The sequence below is a fragment of the Pyrus communis genome, chromosome 17 (assembly GCF_041283825.1).
Source record: "Pyrus communis isolate YQ-2024b chromosome 17, ASM4128382v1, whole genome shotgun sequence".
Classification (NCBI taxonomy): domain Eukaryota; kingdom Viridiplantae; phylum Streptophyta; class Magnoliopsida; order Rosales; family Rosaceae; genus Pyrus; species Pyrus communis.
The window spans coordinates 9,754,924-9,766,151 of record NC_142581.1 but is presented as its reverse complement, the minus strand read 5'-3'; the positions used below and the strand labels follow the sequence as shown (position 1 = coordinate 9,766,151).

Genomic DNA, 11,228 nt, shown 5'->3' with positions numbered 1-11,228 from the left:
AAGAGGCTAGGGCGGACATATTTGTACTATGATGCCTGACCAAACAAAGTGAATAAAAATACTTGAAACTGTTAGGTTTAACTACCATTCACGGAAGTTAGATAATTTACAGCCAGTCTATTTCAAAAAAAGAAAAGAAAAAATATTATTAAAAGAAAGAATACAATAATTCAAGAAAAAGAGAATTTCATTCTTGAAATACATAAATAGAAATTCAGCACTCAATCTACTAAAATATTAAATCACACCAATCTATTCACAATGCATAAATCACGCCAGTCTATTCATATGAAACTCTGCAAGTTGTACTTTTCAATATCTATTCAGTTGTACCTTAGTGGCGGCCAGTTCAGTGTCTTTTCTGAGCGAATGCATTCCAACAGGTTTAACGAATCTGCTTCTGTTGTGGTTGGTTTGAAAAAACACGTGGGTATCTATAGGTCAGCTGAATATAAAAAAAATTAAAATAAAAAATAAAAAAACTTTTAATCAAAATGATTTTTAATATTGACACAACTCTTTATTTTAATACCTAAAATTTGAAATCGATAGAAGTAGTTATTGAATTTTTCAATCTTCAATTATTTTAGTTCTTGTGTAAAAGATTCTGTTAAATAAGAATCAAAATAATAAAAATAACCTCAATAAAATAACATCCAAGAGTGACTTGACAAAAATTTAGGATACTTTTGTTATTTATCTTTATTTTAGTGGATTTTTTTATAGAATGACCAAAATAATTGATGGTGGGCAAATTCAAGATTACTTTTATTGATTTCAAATCTTTAATCTAGTATTATTCCTCTTCACTTGTAAGTGTGAAGTCTTAGGTTCGATTCTCACCAAAGGTGAATTTAAACCACATTATTATGCTAACTCAGTGTAAGGCTTAGCCTACACCCCCACTCCTTGATGTAGATAATATCGATTGTTCAAAAAAAAAAAAAAAAAAAAAAAAAAAAAACTTAAGTACCAAATGAGAAATTATGCCAATTTCAAAGATTATTTTGGTTAAAAAATCGAAAAAAAATATAAGTTAGCTTAATTACTTTTAGGTAAAATTTTGGTGTATTAATTAAAAATTGTGATCGGTTTCTGATGTAATATTATATTCTGTATAGTTCTTCAAAGGACGGCTATTGGTTTACCAAAAAGAAAAAAGAAAAAAAAGGACGGCTACTGTTTTGAAGAATTATATTGCTAATTATTTGTCTTTGGTGCTTCAAATTGTGGTCCATTGTTTGGCCTAACTTGGCTCTCATTTTCTTTGGCCTAATGATGAGTCAATATTATATTATATATTTTACCTTATTCTTAGTATTAGTTTATTAATTATTTTGGTAGAATTTTGATATTTTATTTTATATTTTCAACATAAGACATTTGACTTCCTCTGCAGCAAAACATGACCAAATGGACGAATTTTGGAGTGATTCAAATTGGAGGATGTTCGTGTGTCTGTTGCTATCTTCGTGTCAAAATTTGGGATTTTTCTACCAATTGGTTATTTTCTGGCGATCAAATAAAGAAGCAGTGCGCGTTGTTGAAAAATGACATTTATAGGCTTAAACTGAGTTTTTGGAGCCCAAGATGATCTTAGATGGGTTTGTGGCCTTCTAGAGAAGTGTTCAGAATAGTCAAAGCTTTAGATCCAACTATTTTGGGCCAGTTTTGGAGCTGATTTGGATCCAAAACGTGGCTGTGCAGATTTTTGGGCGAATTTACCAAATTAATTTAGAATTATGTTTCATATTTTATTTCAATTTTTTAGGTTTCCTAGCTTTATTCTAAGACCTTTTACTAGGAGGATTTTAATTACAGTAATATAAATAAGGTTTGTTAGCCATTATGGAATGACCAAAATAATTAATGGTGGACAAATTCAGTATCACTTTTATTGATTTCAAATCTCTAATCTAGTACTATTCCTCTTCACTTGTAAGTGAGAAGTCTTAGGTTCAATTCTCGCCAAAGGTGAATTTAAACCACATTATTATGCTAACTCACTGTAAGGCTTAGCCTACATCTCCACTCCTTGATGTAGATAATATCGATTGTTAAAAAAAATAATAATAAAAACTCAGGTCCTAAGTGAGAAATTATGCCAATTTCAAAGACTATTTTGGCTAAAAAATTGAAAAAAATATAAGTTCGCTTAATTACTTTTAGGTAAAATTTTGGTGTATTAATTAAAAATTGTGATTGGTTTCTGATGTAATATTGTATTCTGTATAGTTCTTCAAAGGAGGGCTGCTGATTTACCAAAAAAAAAAAAAAAAAAAAAGGATGGCTACTTATATTGCTAATTATTTGTTAATTATATTGGTTTTTGAAGAATTATATTGCTAATTATTTGTCTTTAGTGCTTTAAATTGTGGTCCATTGTTTGGCCTAACTTGGTGTCACATCCAGGCCTGGGGCGGATCACTTCCCAGGCCCGCTCCACCACCGTAGCACGATATTGTCCGCTTTGGGCTTACCATTCCCTCACGGTTTTGTTTCTGAGAACTCACACGAGCAACTTCCCTGTGGGTCACCCATCATGGGATTGCTTTAGCCCCCTTCTCGCTTAACTTCGAAGTTCCTACGAAACCCGAAGCCAGTGAGCTCCCAAAAGGCCTCGTGCTAGGTAGGGATGGGAATATACATATAAGGATCACTCCCCTGGGCGATGTGGGATGTCACAATCTACCCCCCTTAGGGGCCCGACGTCCTCGTCGGCACACACGCGGCCAGGGTTAGGCTCTGATACCAATTGTCACATCTCGGCCTGGGGTGGATGACTTCCCAGGCCCGCTCCACCACCGTAGCACGATATTGTCCGTTTTGGGCTTACCATTCCTTCACGGTTTTGTTTCTAGGAACTCACACGAGCAACTTCCCAGTGGGTCACCCATCATGGGATTGCTCTAGCCCCCTTCTTGCTTAACTTCAAAGGTCTTATGAAACCCGAAGCCAGTGAGCTCCCAAAATGCCTCGTGCTAGGTAGGGATGGGAATATACATATAAGGATCACTCCCATGGGCGATGTGGGATGTCACACTTGGCTCTCATTTTATTTGGCCTAATGATGAGTCAATATTATATTATATATTTTACCCTATTCTTAGTATTAGCTTATTGATTATTTTGGTAGAATTTTGATATTTTACTTTATATTTTCAACATATGACATTCGACTTCCTCTAGAGCAAAACGTGGCCAAATGGATGAATTTTGGAGTGATTCAAATTGGAGGACGTTCATGTGTCTGTTGCCATCTTCGTGTCAAAATTTGGGATTTTTCTACCAAGCAGTTATTTTCTGACGATCAAATAAAGAAGCAGTGCACGTTGCTGAAAAATGACGTTTATAGGCTTAAATTGAGTTTTTGGAGCACAAGATGACCTCAGATGGATTCGTGGCCTTCTGGAGAAGTGTTCAAAATAGTCAAAGCTTTAATTCCAACTATTTTGGGCCAGTTTTGGAGCTGATTTGGGTCCAAAACGTGGCTATGCAGATTTTTAACCGAATTTACCACGTTAATTTAGGATTATGTTTTCTATTTTATTTCTATTTTATTAGGTTTCCTAGTTTTATTCTAAGACCTTTTACTAGGAGGATTTTAATTAGAGTAGTATAAATAAGGCTTGTTAGCCATTATGAAATGACCAAAATAATTGATGGTAGACAAATTCAGGATCACTTTTATTGATTTCAAATATCTAATCTAGTACCATTCCTCTTCACTTGTAAGTGAGAAGTCTTAGGTTCAATTCTCATCAAAGGTGAATTTAAACCACATTATTATGCTAACTCAGTGTAAGGCTTAGCCTATACCCCCACTCCTTGATGTAGATAATATCGATTGTTCAAAAAAAAAAAAAAAAAAAAAACTCAGGTACCAAGTGAGAAATTATGCCAATTTCAAAGACTATTTTGGCTAAAAAATTGAAAAAAAAAATAAGTTAGCGTAATTAATTTTAGGTAAAATTTTGGTGTATTAATTAAAAATTGCGATCGGTTTCTGATATAATATTATATTCTGTATAGTTCTTCAAAGGACGGCTACTGGTTTACCAAAAAAAAAAAAAGGGACGGCTACTGTTTTGAAAAATTATATTGCTACTTATTTGTCTTTAGTAGACCTGACAATTTCTTACACAACCCGTTAACACAACACGTAAACGACAAGAAAATAACGGGTTTCGGGTCAACACGATAATAACCCGTTAATAACGGGCCATTAACAGGTTTACACGAGAGTAACACGCAGATAACCTATTTCGACACTATAAGAAAAAAATTATTTTGATGATTTTAATATTTTAAACTACTAAAAAAAATTACTATAAAATACAATAGATATAAAGAATATGTATATATTGTTTATTAATTATTATTCTATATAAATTTTAAAATTTAAGTTTTATTTATTTATTTTTATAGTATATTATAGGCAAAGATAGAGATTAAAAATCATAAAACACATTAAAAATAAAAATATTAAGTAATTTAAAAATACCGAACACATTAAAAAATTATAATAATTAATTTACAAGTGCTAAAAATATGAAAAAAAATATGCAAACGCTCGTAGTCGCATCATCTACGCTTTGAGGATGGGTATATGATTGTCTGAATTTTTAAAACCATACAAACTCTCATGAATAGTATTTTTAAGGGAGTTCAAAATAAATAAAATTCATAATCATTAATGGATAAGTCTGAAATATGTGAAAGCAAAATAAACGTTCATAATTGCATCCTCAACACTTAGACGATGGTTACATAGTCGTTTAGATTTTTAAAACCCTCCAAATCTCATGAATAGTGTTTTTTTTATTTGAGCGCAAAATTAATAAAATTAGTAAAAATTATTGTAGAAGTGTGAAAAATGTAATCACTCGTAATGAAAAGCTTTACAATTTTCATGAAGGGGTCAACTCCGAAATTTAGTATGTATATACTAATTTAGTATTATGTTTTACATCTTTTTTGGGGTCAAATTATGTTTTTCATTTTTATTTTTATTGATTTAAAATATATTTTTCTTAACGGGTAACGGGTCGGGTCATATTACCTGATAATATTAACGGGTTGATTTGGGTCGGGTCATATTACCCATTTACTTTAACGGATATTACACAACACAACACGACCTGTTAAGCTATCGGGTATGACACGAAAACGACACGAACACGAGAAACATGACACGAATGCCAAGTCTAGTCTTTAGTGCTTTAAATTGTGGTCCATTGTTTGGCCTAACTTGGCTCTCATTTTCTTTGGCCTAACGTGAGCAAGGTTTATTTTGTTAGTTAGAAGGTCCGAAGGTGAGTTTAAGAATTATTATGATTTTGTTAGTCAGAAGAAGGCCCGTTTGTTTCCTAACAAGAAATCTCAGCCCTACAATGAAAATTATTATGATGAATGAGAGAGACATGTTACGGCCAATTAGTAGAAGAAGAACGTTGTTTGATTTTGATGATGCATTATTCATCTCTAACATTGAGGTATATATACATGATTTACAAATATAATCCCACAATTACAGGACTAGTTATAGGTTACAACTAATCAGGACTACACTAGGAAACCCAATAATACAAGTAATTACACAAACGTCAACACCCCTGCTCAAATTGGTGCATTAATATAACATCTGCCCAACTTGTCCAAGAACCTAGAATGCACTTGGTCTGATATTGCCTTTGTAAGCATATCAGCTAATTGTTCCTCTGTCCTAATTGTTGGTACCTCAATAATTTTATCTTCAAGCTTCTTCTTAATGAAGAACCAATCAATCTCAACATGTTTCGTTTTATCGTGTTTAAATTTTGAGCAATATTATGCGCAACTTGATCATCACAAAATAGTTTCATTGGCTGATTTGGCCCAAAATTCAAATCCCTTAGTAACCGCTGAATCCATAAAATATTGCAAATTCTCAAAGCCATTCCTCTAAACTATATTTTTCATTAAAACGAACAACTACAACTTGTTGCTTCTCCACATGACAAGTTTCCCCTTACAAAGGTAAAATAACCCGATGTCAAACGCCTATCATCAACTGATCATGCCCAACCTACATTGGTATAATCTTCAACTTTGAGATGTCTGTTTTTTGCAAACAAGATACTTTTTCTTGGACTCCCTTTTAAATACCACAATACCCTCATAACAACATTCATATATTGTTCTCCAAGATTATGCATAACCTGACTAACCATACTTAGGTGTATACAAGATCATGCCTTTATCAACCAGTATTTAATTCAGACCAATTCCAAGTTTGAGTGCTTTCTCTAATGGTGTAGTGGCAGGTTGACAGAAGGACATGCCAGTTTCTTTTAGCAAGTCTATCATATGCTTCCTTTGTGACAAAAAGATTCCAAACTTGGATCGAGATACTTCGATACCAAGAAAGTATTTCAAAGGACCAAGGTCCTTCATCAAGAATTCTTCAAGACAAATAATGATGTAATGCCCTTAGTTCATCTGGATCATTTCTTGTTACAACCATATCATCGACATACATAATAAGTAAGTGTGAGCTGAACTTCTTTGCTTGTAACTAAAGTCTCTCATGGATTTTGAAATTCAGTGAATGCTTCAATCCATATAAAAACTTCTTAAGTCGAAAATCTCGAAACCGACGCAACCCTAACCAAAATCGGGCAAATTTATCTTGGAATCCATTTGATTACATTCTAGGTTCTGTTTTTATCCTGAACCGGTTCGAAAATTGATGCCTAGAAGACTCGAACCCCCAATATCTCATTTAGGAGATCAAAAAGTCTTAACCAGTAAACCAACTTTCAATTTGTGTTATTGTAATGCAACAAATATATTTATTTTATCTAATAACTATTCGTTACTCAACTTAACATCTTCCAAAACCTTAGCTACGAGTGATAGGAACTTAAAATAAGTGATTATTCTTGATCACTAAGAATTAGTTATTTAGCCAATTTTTCTTATTTTGTCTTTTCTATAAGGGGTTTTTAGTGGATTGCTGAGTTGGCTCTCTTGGACGGTCCAGGCCTTTAAAGGGAACAATAGTCTCCTAACGGTTATTTGATAAAAAAAATATATATATATATTAAAAAATACAAGCATGCTCTCTATGTTTCTTCTTCCTCCATCCTCCATGCTCCATCCATTGTTATACTTGTTGAGGTCAAATTCTCAGTGCAGGAAATTGGTATCCAGCATTGGTATCATCCTTCCGATCTTGGAATTATCCTTCGATTTTGATGATTTTTTACAGCTACACTCCTTGACCCTATAAGAATGTAATGAATAAATTTGATCTTTAATTTAAAATATTTCCATTAGTAGATACCACAAAATCTTATTTTATACTTAATAGAAGAATAATATTAACAGTAAGTGTTTGTTTAATCTATTGTTTTGACGCAATATGCATTCTACGAAACTTTTTTCAACAATCCAACCGTCAAACTTATTTGTACACACTCTGATATTGCATATGTCAAAAATCGTAAAAAAACAACATTCAAAGATTACGTAGCGGAACAAAAGTTTTTTACGGTTATAAACGAAAAATCACAATTTAATGGTTATTTTAGCTCTAATTTTGATGATTTTTTTATAGCTACACTCCTCGATCCTATAAGAATGTAATGAATAAATTTGATCTTCAATTTAAAATATTTACACTAGTGGATACCATAAAATCTTATTTTATACTTAATAGAAGTATAATATTAACTCTAAGTGTTTGTTTCATCTATTGTTTTGACGCAATATTTATTCTACGAAACTTTTTTCAACGATCCAACCGTCAAACTTATTTGTGCACGCTCCGAGATTGCATACGTTAAAAATCGTAAAAAAAACAAACATTCAGAGATTACGTAATGGAACTAAAGTTTTCGACGGTTATAAACGAAAAATCACAATTTAACGATTATTTTAGCTCTGATTTTGATGATTTTTTACAGCTACACTCCTTGACTCTATAAGAATGCATTGAACGAATTCGATCTTCAATTTAAAATATTTACACTATTGGATGCCACAAAATCTTATTTTATACTTGATGGGGAAGTATAACATTAACTCTAAGTGTTTGTTTAATCTACTGTTTTGATGCGATACGCATTCTATGAAATGTTTTCGACGATCCAACCGTCAAACTTGTTTGTACACACTCCGAGATTGTATATGTAAAAAATCGCAAAAAACAAACATTCAGAGATTAGGTAACGGAACAAAAGTTTTCGATGGTTATAAATGAAAAATCACAATTTAACAGTCATTTTAGCTTCGATTTTGATGATTTTTTACAGCTAAACTCCTCAACCCTATAAGAATGCAATGAATGAATTCGATCTTCGATCAATTTAAAATATTTACACTAGTGAATAAATCTTATTTTATACTTAATAGAAGTATAACATAAATTCTTAAGTGTTTGTTAAATCTATCAATTTGATAGGATATGCATTGCACGAAACTAGTTTTGACGATCCAACCCTCAAATATGTTTGTATATACTATGAGATAGCATGTGTAAAAAATTGCAAAAAAAAACATTCAGAAATTATTCTGGCGGCTGTCCAAAATTGTGCTTTGTTCGTGTCGGTTATATCCGACAGGGCCATGAGTGAAAAAAAAAATATTTAAAACATGTGTTTATTTATTTATTTTTAATCAATATAACATTTTAAAATAATAAAATCAAACATGATAGAGTACACCAGATGTTCATGTATGTTTATGTGCCAGACAATGTGCTTTGTGATGCATTGAAAAAAATTGTTTGAATTTCTTTGTATCTTGTTGCTTGCCTATGAGGGAGCATAATCCTTATTACAAAAATGATAGAGCTTCAGATTGTAGTTTGTTGTTATTATTCTCTCAGAAAATTTATGGCTCGTGGGAATTGGGTTCATTAGACTTTAGGGTCATGAGTGAAATTTTTTTTTTTAAATATGTGTTTATTTATTTATTTTAATCAATATAACATTTTAAATAATAAAATTTTCATTTCTATCGGTTATAACCACCAGAATACTAAAATAATAACCATCAGAAATAATAAAATAGTCAATTTCTGTGGATTATAACCACCACCATTAACTTAAAAACCATCATAATATGTCAAAAGTATTTAAAAAAGGGATTAAAAAATATTGTCGGTTATAACCGACATGATCTTTTTGATATCCATAAGAAATTTATATCGGATATAACCGACATGATTTTTCTAATATCCGTCACTAATTAAATGATGTGTCAGATATAATTTATCAGACATGATTTTTCTAATATCTGCCACCATCATCCGTCACTTAAAGTTAATATTGTAGTAATGGCCATTCCTTGATTGGATCGATGCTGGGTCGCAAGTACTTGTGGGTTGTCGAGGTTTAATGCGACAGATTCAGCGGTACGAGTTTGTTGCGTTGGGTTTTGTCGATCGTGGGGTCTCGCGGGTTGCAAAGGTTGCGAGGTTCTGCCGTGGCTGCTAGCCAGGGTTTTTTTTCCTCTCAATTTTCTTTACCCAGCTCTGATGCTAAAAAGAGGAATGTTGTTTGATTCTGAATGATATATTATGTTGGAATATCATTATGATAACATGATTTTCACAATATGTGTAATCATATGTGAAGGTACATCATAATATTAGTGTACTAATATACATATGTAGTGAAATTAATTAATTAATTAATAAAGAAAATAATATAATTACTTATTTAATTAATTAGTTAAAGGTTATGAATAGTTGTATTTCAACCTGAGAAGTTATAACTTCTTCTGAAGAACACAACTCCTTCAAAAAGATTACTTCAATCTCTATATAATTATCAAATTCCTTTATGTCAGATTCATTCAATTAATTACATATTTACTCTATGTTCATATCATTCGCACCATATTGTGATCGATAGTTTAACGACATCCGTTTCCGATCCTGTACCCAATTTTCTAACATTGGCATCAGAGCCAGGTTTTCATGAATCAAAACAATTAGCCCAGTTTTCATTCGAGACTTCCTCTTCGTCAAGTAACGAATCCAACCGTTCTTTCTAAGTTTCAACTTGAGAAGAAATAGGGAAGAGGGGGTTGGTGACCAAGGAGAATATTGAACCAATTTTGATCTAAAGTTCGAAATCGTCATCTGAGAATTTTCCTGTAGAATCCAAAACTCACAAAAATACCCAATCGTTCGAAATCCCATCCTACAACCCATTTGAACCTAGGCCTGAATTAACCCAACAATTTGAACTTTATTCCCCTACACCATTTCATTCAACAGAGAACAAAATTCTTTCTGAAAATAAACCATTTTATCATACAAATTCATCCAACAATTATCCAAATTCAGAAAGTTTTTAGTCCCATTAGGCCCTCAGACAAATCGGGGTTTCTGGCTGCAAAGATCAAACCTGCACAGAAAATTGAAGACCTGCAGTGTCCTTTTAGATCCATAATTTCAGAACCTTTTTCTGCAATTTGGTCACAAAACCCAAAAGGCTTACCTGCAACATCGCGATTGATTCGTAGTCCTTCGCTGACTGCTGCAAATCTGAGACTGAACCCGCGATTTTCGCGCCTTCCTCCACCGTGGACTCGCCACAGCAACCCACTGAACCATAGCAGGCAGCAGCGTGGGGGTGTTCTTCCCCCGTGGTCTCGTCGTTCAACCGTGATCTCGTCCTCTCGCGGTAATACACAATACCGCCGACACCGTTATCCGCCAAGGAGAATTGTCTCTGCCGTTCGAGATTATCCGCCAGGCTGCGGAACAAAATTTTTCCAGAGAAAGCAGACAGTGGAACCGGTTTTCTCTCAGAGGAATTATTTTGAAAATAAAGAAGAAGAAGATGGTTTTGAAAATAAAGAAGTTGAATTTATTTTGGGGGAGGCTTCACGCGGAGACTACACAAAAGTCAAAAGTTTTGGTGATATTTCAAAGGCATCACGTGGGGACGAAATCAAAGGCTTTTGATTCTTTGCACTCTGACAGTGTATGTGAAGAGGAAAACTGTTGGTGTCCATCACAAAGTCACAATCAAGCAAACAGAGGAAGAATTGATCACACCTGGCCAAGTAGACAAATAAGAAATCCACAAGTCTTCTATCCACGTGATTGTCGGAACAAATACTCGTCTTTCACTGATTGGACAAAACTTCTGTGAGTGTGTGCGGTATCTGCTGCTAAGAATAAATAAGTCTCTATTTTTATTTTATTTTTTAGTTTTTAATTTATTAAG

General features: G+C 33.0%; 1 long non-coding RNA gene across 1 annotated transcript; it reads right to left on the bottom strand.

The window, feature by feature from the left end:
* Window positions 1-6,441: 6,441 nt before the first annotated feature.
* Window positions 6,442-10,939, bottom strand: LOC148689429 (uncharacterized). Its single transcript, XR_015958235.1, has 2 exons — window positions 10,494-10,939; window positions 6,442-7,267 (listed from the first exon to the last, which is right to left on the bottom strand). It is a non-coding gene; the product is annotated as an uncharacterized LOC148689429 (long non-coding RNA).
* Between the last annotated feature and the right edge of the window lie 289 nt (window positions 10,940-11,228).